Source organism: Solanum pennellii, chromosome 4 (assembly GCF_001406875.1).
Source record: "Solanum pennellii chromosome 4, SPENNV200".
NCBI lineage: Eukaryota > Viridiplantae > Streptophyta > Magnoliopsida > Solanales > Solanaceae > Solanum > Solanum pennellii.
The window spans coordinates 60373743-60390087 of record NC_028640.1 but is presented as its reverse complement, the minus strand read 5'-3'; positions in this window follow the sequence as shown (position 1 = coordinate 60390087).

Below are 16345 nucleotides of genomic sequence, written 5' to 3'. Positions count from 1 at the left end.
TTCTGTGTTAAATTTTTTTTCTTAAATAACACAATCACATGATCAAGAAATGCAATAGAGGTTTGTGTAGTGAAAGAATACTATTATACCAACACAATAGTTCTTGTTGCTATACTTTTTAATTTGACATAGAGTTTCTCATGTCTTTTTTAAGCTTTGAGGATCTCTATTTATTATACTTAATTACTCATTTTGATTTGTGTAATCTATTTTGACTTGAAACATAGTTTAAGAAAGTAAAATGACTATCTGAATCATTTGGTTAAATAATTTAAAAGAGGTATGACCAATACGGTTCCGATAACTAATATAAACTTAGATTTTAATAGCAATTGTATTTCGAAATTAAAATAAGACTACTACACTAGCAGTAGCAACATGAACAAAATGAAGTAGAAACCATGTCAATTATGCACTAACGAATAACAATCATTGTCAATACTGCAAAAAAAAAAAAAAATAGCTACAACTGCCAATCTCATAGAACACAACCACCACAAGCAACCATTTTGTATATAATGCAACAACCAACATCAATGTTCAATCAGCAACCATTGTCCATAAAGAAACAAGCAGCTATGACTGCAACAACGAATAACAACCATTGACAGGACTGTAAAAACCACGGGCAAGAATGCAAGGAAGAGCGATAACTACTTCCAAAAAACCAAGAATACGAAAAAATTGAGAAAATGCTAGATAATATAAAATGGTTTTCTAAAGAAAAATTCTGCCTAAATACATTAAAGGATACTGTTTTTCTAACATTCTCAGTCCCTATTTAACAGTAGGTGAAAATAATTTCTGTAGTAATTCTTTTCAAAACCATTCCCTGCTTGACATGCCCCATTCTAGTGATCTAGAACACTTTTCATGTAAGAATCAGACGATGATGATCAAGAAGAAGAACAACGAGAAGGATAAAGAAGTTAAAAGGGAGAGAATACATACATGAGAAGAAATGGAGATGCACTTTTCAAAATCAATGGAAGGTTACATTATCAAATCATTGTCTTCGTCATCATAATCTGTCTCATTATCTTCATCTTTATTAATACGTTTAGTACCTTCATTTCTCTCATGATCACTAATGTAATCTACTAAAGTGTCATCATCTTGATCTGAATCTTCTGTATTGTAGTCAACTCCATGTCCTGTTTGAATCTCCATCTCAACTAAACTGAAATCCAAGATAGTCGAATCCTCATCACCTCTATGTAACTGGTTTGGGACATCCTCAATATCGTTGTCAATCACTCTACTTTCAACTGAAACATCTTGATACACATCATTAGTAAAACAGAATTCATCACTTTCCACATTAGAATTTTGAATCTCTGGGACATCATATATATGTCTATCTTGAAATTTTTGCACAATTCGCCAATTCCCTCCTAATTTTGGATCATCTATTTAAAAAATCTGCTTCACTTGTGTGGCTAGTACAATAGAATCATGTTCAATACCAAATCTCTTTACATTAACACTGGTGAAATTGTTATCTTTCTGCATTCCTGTATTCTTGTGAAGATCAAACCACTTGCATTTAGATAAGACAACTCGATTGCCGTCAACATATTGTAACTCAATGATGTCAACTATTATACCATAAAAATCAATCACCTCATTTTCATGATAGCCTTCAAAAACCACGCCACTATTTTGACATTTGCATAATTTATCACGACTTTGAATATCATACCTAACACCATTAACAATACAATCAGGATATTTCCTTCCACTCAAATCAGGTTCCATTGCCAAAGGAAATTATTTCTTGAGAGATATTGTTTTATCCTTATAATACAATTGCATAATCTACAATGAAAAAGTGTTGCATTGAATCAGTAATGAAAAAAATTTAAAACTTAGACACAAACAAAGTTATCATCTTAAAAAATAATTTACTTTTCTTTTGAACCATTGAGGAAATTGTTCTCTATGTTTCTCTTTTATATTCTCAACACCTTGCTTTATAAACTCATTTTCATGTTCTCTGCATGTTACAATACGTGACTGAAAATAACAAAATATGAATGTAAATAAATAAATGAATAAATAAACTTACTTTATAAAAGGTTCTACTTCTTCACAATTATTCAACACATACCATCGAGCCATATCAATGTCTTTCTTTGGTAATTCATCATAAACTCCTTTGAAAGGTCTAACATTATCTGAAAATATGTCTAAAACATGTTCATCTTTCTTACTAGATCCATCATCATTTCGATCTTCACGATTGAATCTGAACTCAAGGTCACTAATGTACATGGACCAAAATGTCAAACATTCATCAATAATATAACCTTCTGCAATAGAACCTTCTGGTCATGCTTCAGACCGATAACTAGAATCTAAAAACATGATTTTATAGACTCCTTAGGACTCTTGATTTCTGTGCTATAATTTAAGTTTATCACACCCAGAGCCTACAATCTGGACGTGGCCGACACTCTAACACCATTGTTGGCCTCGAGCGGACCCTTGGTCTGGCTTGCTTAACTTAGTGGAAGACTTAACTCAATAAAACAGTGTCATTTAATAAATGTAAGAATAATAAGTTGGCCAAAATGACACTGAAGTCTCATAAGAAAATATTTGCAATACAAAGATGAGAGACTCAAAACTAAATTATCTGACTGTATATGAAGTCTCTATAATACTAAGATGGATGTTGGGACAGACCCCACAACATCCTATAAATGAAAGACTAAAAAACAAATAAAATGTCCTCTAGAATGCAAGGAGGCTCACCACTAACTCTGAATGCTCAACTGGATCAACGAGGGGCTGGATTATGCTGATTATAGTTACCTGCGTCTACATAATAAGAAAATGCAGGCCAATTTGCATTAGTACATTGAATGTACGAGTATGCGTGTTGGAATGCTAACAACAACTTAAGCTTGAAAAAAAGAGTAAGAAGAAACACTTACCTTGGTTCTGCTTAACTCATGAATACTAGACTTAATATAAAGCAATAAGACACATGCAATATATAAAATCTTGTAAATCAATGAAAACACTTGGTTCGTTAGAGAAAATGCAATAAAAACTCAATTTTACTTATATATGAAGTAATATATTTTATGTGGTATTCTCTAATAGACAACCATCACTATGAGCCTAAAATATGGTACAACGTCTTAACTCACGTTGCAAGAGGACCGTTCTATTTCTGTAGGTAGGTATAGAACCTGAACTACTAAGTGTATCTACTAGTCTATGCTAAAAAACACTACGGAATCATCTAAAAAAATGAAACTTCTTTTGTCCATGTTAGCTATATGGTTTATGGGGTCTTGAGTTAATATGAACTTGCGTCCTAATATCGGTGCTCAATACCACTCTAAAAAATTCTTAGCTTATATATTTTAAAAACAACTTGTTCTCTTCTTTGAGGTTATTGCTGAAACTTAGCTTTAAAAGTTCTCTTGGAAATCATAGTTTCCTCTTTACTAAAACTAGCGGAAGACTCTTTTGGAAGTCTCAACTTCCTTGGTTTCTCAAATTGTGAAAACACTTGTAATTCTTAAGGAATACTTGTTCTCTTATAAACTATTTAGAAATGAACTCAATTCTTTCCTCTTTGCTCAACTTGCAACTTAACTCTTAGGGAATACTTGTTCCCTTATAACTTTTTAGAAATGAACACAACTCTTTACTCTTTACTTAACTTGCAAGTAGAGCCTTAAAACAAAGTTAAAACGTTTGTTAAAGACTCTTGAAAACTTTAAGAACTTAATTTGACTTTTTACTTAACTTTTAAACTTAACTCTCAACTTCTTTGACTTTGATCTTAACTTTACTTGAATTGCATTATGAAATCAAGGTTCATAATCTCATATTTATGGATGATTTCATGATGTTTTTTTTCGTACCTAACACCATTAACAATACAATCAGGACATTTCCTTCCACGTAAATCAGGTTCCATTGTCAAAGGATATAATTTCTTGAGAGATATTGTTTTATCCTTATAATAAAGTATTGCATTCAATCAGTAATGGAAAAAATTTAAAACTTAGACACAAACAAAGTTATCATCTTAAAAAATCATTTACTTTTCTTTTGAACCATTGAGGAAATTGTTCTCTATGTTTCTCTTTTATATTCTCAACACCTTGCTTTATGAACTCATTTTCATGTTCTCTGCATGTTAGAATACGCGACTGAAAATAACAAAATATGAATGTAAATAAATAAATAAACTTACTTTAGAAAAAGGTTCTACTTCTTCACAATTATTAAACACATACCATCGAGCCATATCAAAGTCTTTCTTTGGTAATGCATCATAAACTCCTTTGAATGGTCTAACATTATCTGAAAATATGTCTAAAACATGTTCATCTTTCTTACTAGATCCATCATCGTTTCGATCTTCGCGATTGAATCTGAACTCAATGTCCCTAATATACATGGACCAAAATGTCAAACATTCATCAATAATATAACCTTTTGCAATAGAACTTCTGGTCATGCCTTGTTTTGCACAAAACGCTTGAGTTTGCATAAAAACCTCTCAATTTTATACATCCAACGATATTGTACCGGTCCCGCATTCATAGCCTCTCGTGGTAAATGCACAGCCAAATGTACCATGTCATCAAAAAAAGAAGGTGGAAAGATCATTGCAAGCTTACATAATATAATCACTATATCCTTTTCAAGTTGTTCTAAGTCATCCATTTTCAATGTCTTACAACATAATATTTGGAAGAAATGACCCAACTCAATCAATTCTAAAGAAACATCTTTATTTCTTTAACCACGATAAAATATATGCAACAATCACTGCAACAAAACATTATAGTCATGACTTTTGAGTTTAGTTATCTTACCACCATCCTCACTTACACAACTAGAGATATTTGAAGCATCACCATCAGGAAATTTAACAGATTTCAAAAATCACCAAAATATTTTTTTTCTTTTTCCGACATATTATAACAAGCAAATGATATCGTATAACCAGAGTCATCATGTTGCAACCATTGTTCTTTTCTTATGCCCATATCCTCAAGATCTTGTCTCGATTTATATGTGTCGTTAGACTTCCCATCAATATTCAATAATGTTCCTAAAACACTCTCTTTTCTATGTGCATGACATCCATATTATTTGGTAACTTTAAGTCTTTTCAGTATGGTAACTCAAAAAAAATACTTTTCTTCACCCAATTCAACTCTGTAGGAAGAACTTTTCTTTTCTTACTATTTGAGTATTTTCCTGGCATATCAGTACTATGCAAATCCAATTGTTGTAGAACATCATATCCTGAGAGAACTTTTGGTTTTAATTTGTTTTCTATCTTTCCATTAAACTTCTTGCTTCTTCTCCATTTATGACTAGGTTCAAGATACCGACGGTGATTCATGTAACAAATTTTGCTTCTTATCTTTTTTGAATTTTCATCTTTATTGCAAGTAGGACATGCCATGTATCCTTTAGTGCTCCATCCAGACAAATTACCTGATACAAAAAAAGATATTTTAAAACAAAAAAAGAGCAATGTTCTAACTGAATTTTAAAAATCAGAGAAATAGAAACAAAAATTACATAGCAATGTACAAAGCCACACTGTATGAATGGCATAATTTTAAAACAGAAAAAAACAGAGAAATTTGAAGAATGTATCCTTTAGTGCTTCATCTAGACTAATTTACTGTGTGTATCAATAGTGAAAACACAAAAAGCAATGTTCTAACTGAGTTGAGGAATAATGACTCGGGTATGACTGGAGATGATTCAGACAACTTCAACAATCAGAAAATTAAACGCTTACCATAAGCCGGAAAGTCATTTATGGTCCATAAAACAGCAGCATGCATCTGAAAGCACTTTCCTGTAGACGCATCACATGTCTCTACTCCATCACTCTTTCAATTCATCAATCAAAGGTCTCAAGTAAACATCAATATCCTTTCCAGGTTCTTGAGGACCAGGGATAAGTAGTGACATCATCGTAAGCGGATCCTTAAAGCATTTTCAAGGAGGAAGATTATAAGTAAATAAAATTACAGGCACATGATATAAGTTGTGCTCATGTTATCAAATGGATTGAAACCATCAGTCGCGAGGCCAAGTCTTACGTTATGTGGTTCTTCTGCAAACCATGTATGAGTCTTATCAAACTCTTTCCAAGCTATAGAGTCGACTGGATGCCTTAACACATTGGTATCTTGCACATATTTTTCTTTATGCCATCTCATATCTGTGCTTGTTTTTGTAGAAATAAATAATCTTTGAAGTCTCGGCTTTAATGGAAAATATCGCAGAACTTTATGAGGAATCTTTTTACCTTTTTCCTTATCAATTTTCCACATGGAAGTACCACAATAAGTACATCTTTTTTATCTTTAAATTCATTCCAATAAAGTACAGAATCATACTTGCAAGCATGGATTGAAGTGTTTCCTAATCCCAAACCTTGCAGCATACATTTTGCATCATAATGCGACTTTGCAAGAGTCTCACCATTAGGCAATGCATCTCATAGCAACTCCAACAACACATTAAAGGACTTGTTACTCCATTGATTGTACACATTCAAGTGTAGCAATTTCAGAAGAAATGAAAGCTTGGAGAATTTTTTACATCCTAGATACAATTCACTTTCCGCTTCTTTTAACAAAACATCAAAATTCTTTGCTTCACTCTTGCTCGAATTATCACATGATTTATCATCAATTGTATCCTCCACAAGATTGAATTTTAATCTTTCACTAATTTATGCTAAGATGACATGAATATCATTATTGCTGACATGTTCTTCATTTATCCTTTCCCCTTTTTCATCTTCACTGTAAAGTATTGTATCATCATCTCTCATTTGATATTGTTGTCCATGGTAGTTCCAGTGAATATAATCTTTCTTAAATCCTTTCAACAACAAGTGGTCATAAACTACATCTTGTGTTTGAAAATTTATATTCAAACAATCATAACATGGACATCGAATTTTAGAATTTCGATCAAAGCGAGACCGAACAAATTGCATAAAAGATTGGACTCCCTCAACATATCTTTTAGAGAACTTTGTAGAATTTAGCCATCCTTTGTCCATTATAAACTGAAAATATGCATAATCACATAATAATTAAACGTTATGAAAGGGTCAAGTATTCATTATCAATACAGTGAAATTAGTCTTTTAAGTTCTTGAAGTTGTGTATGGATAATTACTGGTCCAAGTCAAAAGGGAACATAGATGGATAAAATTCCAATTAACATTAAGAGGAAGGACAGATACTTACTTGAACACTAGTGAGGCTGAGGTAATTCCAAAAGCATCAGCTAAAATTTGTACAAAGGTGGGTCATTGGAAGGTGGACAACCAAGCTTCTTATCATGTGGTGTTTCTAATGAACGTCGGCAGGGAGTATATCCAAAAGTCAAATAATTAATTTTATTAAATTACATGGAAAATCTTATTAGGTATGTAATACTCACTCCTCCCCTTTAGTCGAGGTCCCTTCTCGATTTTTTTATGTATAAACACGATATCGTATTTTCAACAAATAGACATTTTGGAACGACGTTGGGGCACGCAAAGAGTACTTATATGTATATAGAGTGTTTCATACCACATTTCTTTAAACTCAATCGTCCCCTTTAGTCGAGCTACATTCTCGATTTTTTATATATAAACACGATACATTTTTTATGTATAAACTATATGCCTCATGTTTAATTAAGGAAGACTTACATTCGTGATCATGTGCTATCTAAAACATCTAACAATCTTATTTTCATCTAATCGACATTTTGGAATCACGTTGGGGCAAGACATGCTTATAGCTATATAGAGTGTTTCATCCCACGTTTCTCCAAATTCACTCCTATTCTTTAGTCGAGCTACCTTCTCGATTTTTTAAATATAAAAATGATACATTCTTATACATAAATTATATGCCTCATGTTTAATTAAGGAAGACTTACACTCGTCATGTGCTATCAAAAACGTCTAACAATCTTATTTTCAACAAATCGACATTCTGGAACGATGTTGGGGCATGCAAAGCGTAGTTATAACTATATAGAGTGTTTCATACCACGTTTTTCTAAACTCACTCCTCCCCTTTAGTCGACTACCTTCTCTATTTTTTTATATACCAACCCGATACAATTTTTATATATAAATTATACATCTCATGTTTAATTAAGGAACACTTACACTCGTCATGTGCTGTATAATCACGACACATTTTTTTTAATAAATCATACCGATAGTTAAATTTATTTTTGAAGTGTTACTTTTATAGCATAAATATATACATTAAAGAGGGTGTGGGATTTTTTTCTATTTCTTTTGTTATTTAATTTTTACTTATTAATGTTTTAAATACTCTGTAGATTAAACCTAAGTATTATAATTTGTTCCCAGAGAAATCACGCTACAACTTTCAAAAAAAGCTTCTAGTCTTCCTCTGTTTTGGGGGCTTCAAACGGATTGCAAATTCCCACCAAAAAAAGGAATCAACATTGCACTAAGAAAATGAAGTTTTGGCGCTTATATTTCGAAAATATTCATCTAAATATATAGATAGATTGATGAAAAGACTGATCTCACAGTGAAGAAGGATTCAAGATCAGATTGAAGACACGAACTAGGTATGAACGGTTTCGTTTTTGTTTGCTTGAACGATAGTGAGTACATAAACCATCAACAAACAAAAACTGATATACAAAGTTAGGTATTATGATTCATGTATGAACGATTTTTTTTCGTACCGTTCTTTCTGAAGTTGTTAAATATTTTGCTTTTCTTTCGATTTAAATTTTTGTTCATCGTCGATCTCGTTGTCTTGAACAAGTTGTATGGCTTTTGGAATAATGTCAGTTTAATTTTATATCCCTTGAGTTTCAACTATTCACTTGATATTTGTATAGTTGAAAATACTTAAACATCTCAAAATTGTCGATAAATCTTACTCAAAAACAGGAGCGAGCCATGTCACCTGGAGGACGTATCTATAAGGAAAAAACAGTAACTAGGAAAACTGTTACAGCTACTGAACATGGTGATGTATCAAATACATGTACTCCGACTAATAAAACAGGTAATATAACTTCTTATACTAATCAATATATAACTATATTATATAAACTCAGATGTCCTTTCATGATTCTAGAGACCTTGCACGCCTAGACTTATGTTAAAAAAATGTCCATTCAAGATTACAGAGACCTTGATTGCCTTGACAAATACAAATCTATATTATATATACTTAGATGCATACATAACTATTTTAAACATATTTTTCCTACTCAGACGATACAACAAGAATTAAGAATGGTCGAGGAAAAACCAGGGGAAAAGGTGTTGAAAAACTTAAGAGAACTTTGGAGAAAAAGATGGTGATAGAGATCCCACTTGGTAAGGGGAGGCCAGTTAAGGCAGCCCAGTCATCAAAACTATCAAATGAGTTGGGAATAATTGCATGAAACTGTCTTGCAGTTCCAAACAAGTGGAAGGAACTTACAACAGAGGAAAAAGATTCTGCTCTGTTTAGGTGTAACGTAAGATTTCTGTACTTTTTAATCTAGTATCGTCATGACATTTAGTGTTTGATTTTTATTTTTATGTTTTTCCCTTTGGAAATATACTTTTTCAGGAGAAGTTTGAAATTAATTTGGACGAACGTTACGTCAAAGATAGTTATGAAGAAATCCTCAAAAATAGGAGTCAACAATGGCGTTATAAATTAAAAAAGATGTTTGACAATGCACGTTTTGAGGAAGATGCTCGTAAAATAGAAGTGGAAGAACTAACCTCTGGGAATTGGAATAGGCTTTGCGACATGTGGTGTGATCCAAAACATAAGGTGACTCATATTCAAATAAATACGCATTATAGTTATTTCCAGGAGGATTGAATTATAATTGTATATTCTTTTTAGAAACGATGTCGGGTAAACAAGGTCAATTGATCAAGCTCAAATGTAATCATTTCATGGGATCAAAAGCATTTGTAGTTGCAGGTGCTGAAATTGTATGCTTTATATTTTTTTTCTTTTCTCACTAGTGGTGATATAGTGTTGAAACTATTGTGAATATCGTCTTTTATGAACATGTACCCAATTTTTTTTCCGTTTCTTACTTTTTGGAAGAGACTACTTCATTGTCCTCCTATGAGATAAATTTTTTATTTTATTTTATAGGGTGAACAACTTGAAGGGGTAGAGCCGGATAGAATTGAGTTCTACAAAAACATCCACTTCTCAGTTGTAAAGGGTTGGTTATCTCAACTCGCTGAAACTGACTATGTAAGAAAATAAGTATTTTAAGCACATATGTAAATATACTTTACTCTATGTTTATCATTACTTCAAACAAATATATTTTCTTCCAGAATAGCATGAATGATTTAAAGCTATATATACTTCGGGAGGAGAGTCTTCAATGACTATTGATGAAATTGTGGATGCTGTACTTGGTACAAAATCGGGATACATAAAAGGTCTTGGTTATGGTCCGAAACCTGATACTATTCGAGCAACTCAAAGGAAAGCGGCAGAGTTAGAAGACTCACTTAAAAAGGTGAAGGAGGAAGCTGCTATTGTCCAACATGATTTACAGAAACGATTAAATGCAGCGGAAGTCGTGGTAGAAAAACAACAGCCTCAAATAACAACTCTAATCTCAAAATTGGAAGTTGTATTGGCACGTCAAGATGACATTTTGAAACAAGTGCAACAGTTTATGAGTTCATCACTATCAAGGTTAGACATAGTACACTTTAAACTATAATAATTTCATTACAACTTGTTTAACTAATATATAATTATGTTTCATTTTCTTGATACATCGATCAAAGAACTTTCTCAAATTATCACTTCAGGTACAATAATAACTATGTTTCTTCAAGGATAATTGTGTTCAATTTTGTTCTGTTAGCTTTTACCTACAAGAAAAAACATTATGCACACTCTTGAATCTAATTTGCTGGAAAAGTGATCTTATTCCCTCAATTACACTTTTAAAATTCAACACAGGTTGTATGAGTGATCTAATTGTAATTGTTTTTTAAGCTTAAATTACCTTATATGTGAAAAATAAATCTTAAATCTTTGTTTACACAGGTTGTGAAAGATGAAAATCAGGACAAACTATTCTAGAAGTGCTTTAACAATGATATTTTTGATAGGCAACCTCAATTTTATTACTTCATTTTTTTATTTGTTTTTGCAAGTTTAGTATATCTAAGTTACATTTTTCTTTAAGGCATATGTAATGAGATATCATCTCATGAATGTTATTTTGGTTGTTCTTAGTTAATATATGATGTTGTTTTTTAAATTATTTTTTGTTGTTATCTTACTTCTTTTAGTATATTATTAACTTTTAGCGATGATTTTCTTGTACGTTTTAAGACAGTCACATTTTATTCATAAAAGGTATGACATTTGATAAAAAAGAATAAAATTTGTCCCAAAATATCCTACTTATTACCTACAAATTAACTTTGTATTTTATGACGATTGCAATCGTTCCTAACTATGACAATTTCTAGAGAAAAATTTATTTCGTTGGTAAACCTACATTCTTAGTGATGATGTGATATTTTTTAGCTACAAAATGGCAAGATATTCAGCAAATTTCCTCCATCAGTTATTCTTTCTCTTGATAGGTCCTTAACAAATAGATCTCTTCTTACTTTTCTTCAAAATTAGACAATCTTCCATCATTACTATTTAAGCAATTAGTTCTGCATTTTAATTTATATTGGTCATACATGTGATATATGTAGCATTTAACCTTTCACTTGTCTACTGATTTCGCCTTATAACAACCTGAATTGTTGTTGTTCTCAAAACTTCTTCCCCTTCCTTGAGAATCTTTTTCAAATATTCGGTGTAAGTGTCTCCCACCACCAGAATTGTTTCCTCTCCCTCTTCCTCCCACCACCACCTTTTGAATAATGATAGTTGGATGGGACTTGAAGAGCTTGTTCCTCAGTACTTGTTGATTTATTTTTTTTCTCATGAATTAACAGTGAATTTTGAAATTCATCAATTGATAGATCAGTAGTATCTTTTGATTCCTCAATTGAACAAGCAACATAGTTAAATTTTCATGTCATGGAGCGAAGGAAATTTTTGGTGACATCTTTCAACTTTTCACCATGAATCCGCTATTTATTTGTTATTGCCATAGTCCTCGGGAAGTAATATTCCTCCATCATCATTTGTAATGTCTAGAAATCAGCGCAAAGTGTTTTCGATTCTGCCCTTTTTTCCTTCATCGTTTCCTCATACTTCTTCTTCATGAATTTTCATATTTTTTAAACACTATATTTGTAAAGAATAGTTTTCAATATTAAGATATCAATGGCTTTAAAATTACAGTTATTTTTGCCTTCATATCTTTCAACCTTAGACTGTCTAACTCTGCTTTTTGTGCTCTCGACAAAGGAGTGTTGGAAAATATATAATAAAGATGGGAAATTATAATATCAAAATAATAATAATACAAGAATTAAGATAAATACTACTATAATATTATTCTTCAATAATATATATGTATGCATATATTTATATAATCCTTGAGTCGTGCTAGACATTGTCCAGTAAAACTATTTCAGGGTGAAATATTGCCTCAGGATTAGACAAGTCTTGTCTAATTAATTAGAGGATACGGGAATCAACAAAATAAAAATAATAAAAAAGAAAGCAAGTTGAGAGAAGAGATAAAGAGTTGGAGAGTTGGCTAAGTACTAATCCTTTCCTTTGTTGTTCATCTACAATACAAAACCCACCAATATATATATATAGTGGCTAAAGTTGATTACGTTAGTGCTGATGCAATTGGCAATCCTTGGGATCCAAGTCATTTAATATGACATAAGAGTTGATCTCAATAAGGGGTTTAAAGTTATTTTAAAATATCTCGACTTGATTTATTTCATATGATCAAGATGTTATAGGTTTGGGGTCTTTTGGACTATGAACCAAACTTAGACAGATATAATTTTAACTTATAGAATTATTGGTGATATATAAAATTTCTATGCACCAATTATTCTTATGTAAGTCGGAGATTCTACCAATCACATTTTAAACCTCATGTTTTGTTGTTCAACACGGTTTCGCACCAATAAGCCATATTTGTGCCTGGTTATTCATGAGAGCTCTAGAGACTAAGCCAAAATCTCATAGGAGCGGTTTTACTCCACTTCTCATATAGGTGAATTCATCAAGTGTATACTACATTAAATACACCATCCATAAGGACTATGAATTCATTAAGCGTTTTTAACTCACCCCTCATAATTAGTAGCAGTTCAAACACTCTTGATTAGTGCGCAGTGTCAAAGTCGACTTGTTATTACCCATATCAACCTACTTAATGGGATCTCCAATCACATAGATTGTGTTACCATCTCTATTGAAAATCATATTAGCTTTAACCCATCTCTTTCGAGGATTGAAGAATTAATTTTCTTCCCACATGTTTAGTCAGTGAATTAACCGAATTCAATTCTGAATTTACATAATCAATGGGAATTACTCTATCTCTCAGCAGTTTCTTAACGACATCATGTTTCAATTTCATGTGTCTACTGTTACAGTTGTAAGATTTTTTCTTCGCACTAGCAATTGCGGCTTGACAATCACATTCAGGAGGCAATTCATCGTTTATTTAAAGGATATTCACTAAGAAATTTCTTAGCGATTCAGCCTCAGAACCACCATTCCGTAGCTACAAACTCTAACTCCATAGTCGAGTTAGAAATGATCGTCAATTTTGCTGATTTCCACGATATTGCACCACCACTTAACATGAACACATATCCAATAGTGGATTTTGTCTCATCTGAATCAGAGATCCAGTTTGCATCATAAACCCTTCTAATGTTGAAGGAAATCCACTATACATGATACCATAATTCATGTTTTCTCTCAAATATTTCATTAGTCTATTTAATGCAAACCAATGATCTTTATTGTGATTATGAGTATATCTACTCATTCTACACACAACATAGGCTATATGAGGCCTAGTAAAATTCATCAAGTGCATCAGACTCCCAATAATCTGAGCATACTTAGACTGAGAAGTTGGGTTCCTTTATTCTTTTTCAATTGAGAGTTAGCATTATAATGAGTAGCCACAGGTGTCACCTAAAAAAATTCATACTTCTTAAGAAGTCTTTCCACATAATTTTCTTGTGACAACATTATATCATCTTCACTCTTTATAACTTTTATCTCTCAATATCAATTTACTTCATCCAGATCTTTCATATAAAAATTAGTAGAAAAAATAATTTGACATTCTGTACAATATCTAAACTTGTACCAAATATAAGCATGTCATCAATATTTAAATATATTTTACATAATCATTGTCAACAATTTTCGTATAAACGGATTTTTCCACTTCAACAGAAGAAAAATCGTCTTTCATCAAGAGTTCCAAATTTTTCATGTCACCGCTTAGGAGCTTGTTTAAGGCCATAAAAAGATTTAAATAATTTACAAACTTTATTTTCTTGTCCAAGAAAAATACATCCTTCAGGTTGAACCATATATTTTTCTTCTGCTAAATCACCATTTTAAAAAGTTGTTTTTACATCTATTTGATGGGAAAAAAGTTATGAATTGGTGCTAAATCAATTAACATCCGAATAGAAGAAATTCTAGTCACTGGTGCAAATGTATCAAAATAATCAATATTTTCTTTTTGAGAACAAACTTTTTAGCTACTAACCGAGCTTTATATTTATCTATAGATCCATCATGATTAAGTTTTATTTTGAAAATTCATTTACAACTAATATATTTTGCATCGTGAGATAGATCAATCAAAATCCATGTATTTTTTTCGTAATTGAATCAATTTCAATTTTTAGTGCCTCTTTCCAAAATTTAGCATCATAGAAAGGAAGATATAGCTTCAAAATAATTTTATGGTTCACTGTCAACAAGAAAAGTTTTAAAATTATTTCCATAAGAAAAATATTTTTTCCTAGGCCTTTCGCTCCTCCTTAGTTCTTCAATATTAGAAATAGATTCACTATTTCTTTCATCAGGTACATGAGAAAGTTTATCACGTAGTGGAAAAATATTTTTACAAAACTCATCATTTCTAGTCTCAATAATGGTATTGCAATCAAGCAAATCACTCTTTAAAACAAGAAATCTATATGCAACACTATATTGAGCATATTCATTAAGATTACAATAAGCTGTTTTAGAACCTATTTTCCTCTTCTTAGGTTCAGGAAAAAGAACTTCAGAAAGACTCTCCCATACTTTTAAATATTTTAAACTTGGTTTATAATATTTCCACGGTTCATAAGGTGTTTTGCCAGTTCTTTACGAGGAATTCTATTTTGTAAGTGACATGCAAATTATATGGCTTCACCCCACAAATTATTTAGTACATGAGGAGTTATTAACATATAGAGTTCGTCATTTCCTTTAATGTTCTATTTTTCCTTTCAGCTATTCAATTAAATTTGAAAGAGTAAGGTGGAGTTACTTCTTTTTCACAAAAGACATTTAAGGATTAATATTCTCCCCTTCTATCAGATCTAATTCTTTTGATTTTTCCACTAAGTTGATTTTTAAATTCACTTTTATAAGAAGTAAATGCATTAAAAACATCATCTTTATTTCTAAGTAAATATAGCTTAGTAAATCTAGAAAAATTATCAATAAATGTTACATAATATTTTTTACCACCTCTAGTCATTGTTTGCTTTAAATCACCTAAATTAGTGTGAATTAGAGACAATAATTCAGTTTCTCTACTAACTGAAAAATATGACTTTTTAGTAGTTTTAGCTTTAGTACATACTTCACATTTATTAATATTATTTGAATCTAAGTAAGATATAGAGCCAAGTGATTGCATAGTTTTTATATAAGAGAAATTCACATGTCCTAAACTAGCATGCCATAAAGAAATAGATTCAATCATGTAAGCAGAAGAAGATGCTTTCGAATTGACAACATTACAAACATTAAGTAAAAAAAGTCCTTGGTTACAATAGTCTTTTCCCACAAACGCATTATTTTTTGTCAGTATGATTTTGTCACATTTAAATGACGCTTTCGCTCCAGCTTTATTAAGCAAGGCTATGGAAATCAGGTTTGCATGCATAGTAGGAGCATGTAGCACATCTATAATGGCTAAAGTTTTTCCCGAAGTAAGTTTCAGGAGCACTTTACCCTTACCCCAAGACTTTAGTTGTTCTTGAATCTCCAAGGTAGATTGCTTCACTGTCATCCCCCATTGATGTATAGGAGGCAATTGCTTCCCAATTCGCACAAATGTGCCGAGTAGCCCCAGAGTCTACACCTATTCTTTTATATGTGCTACAATGTTT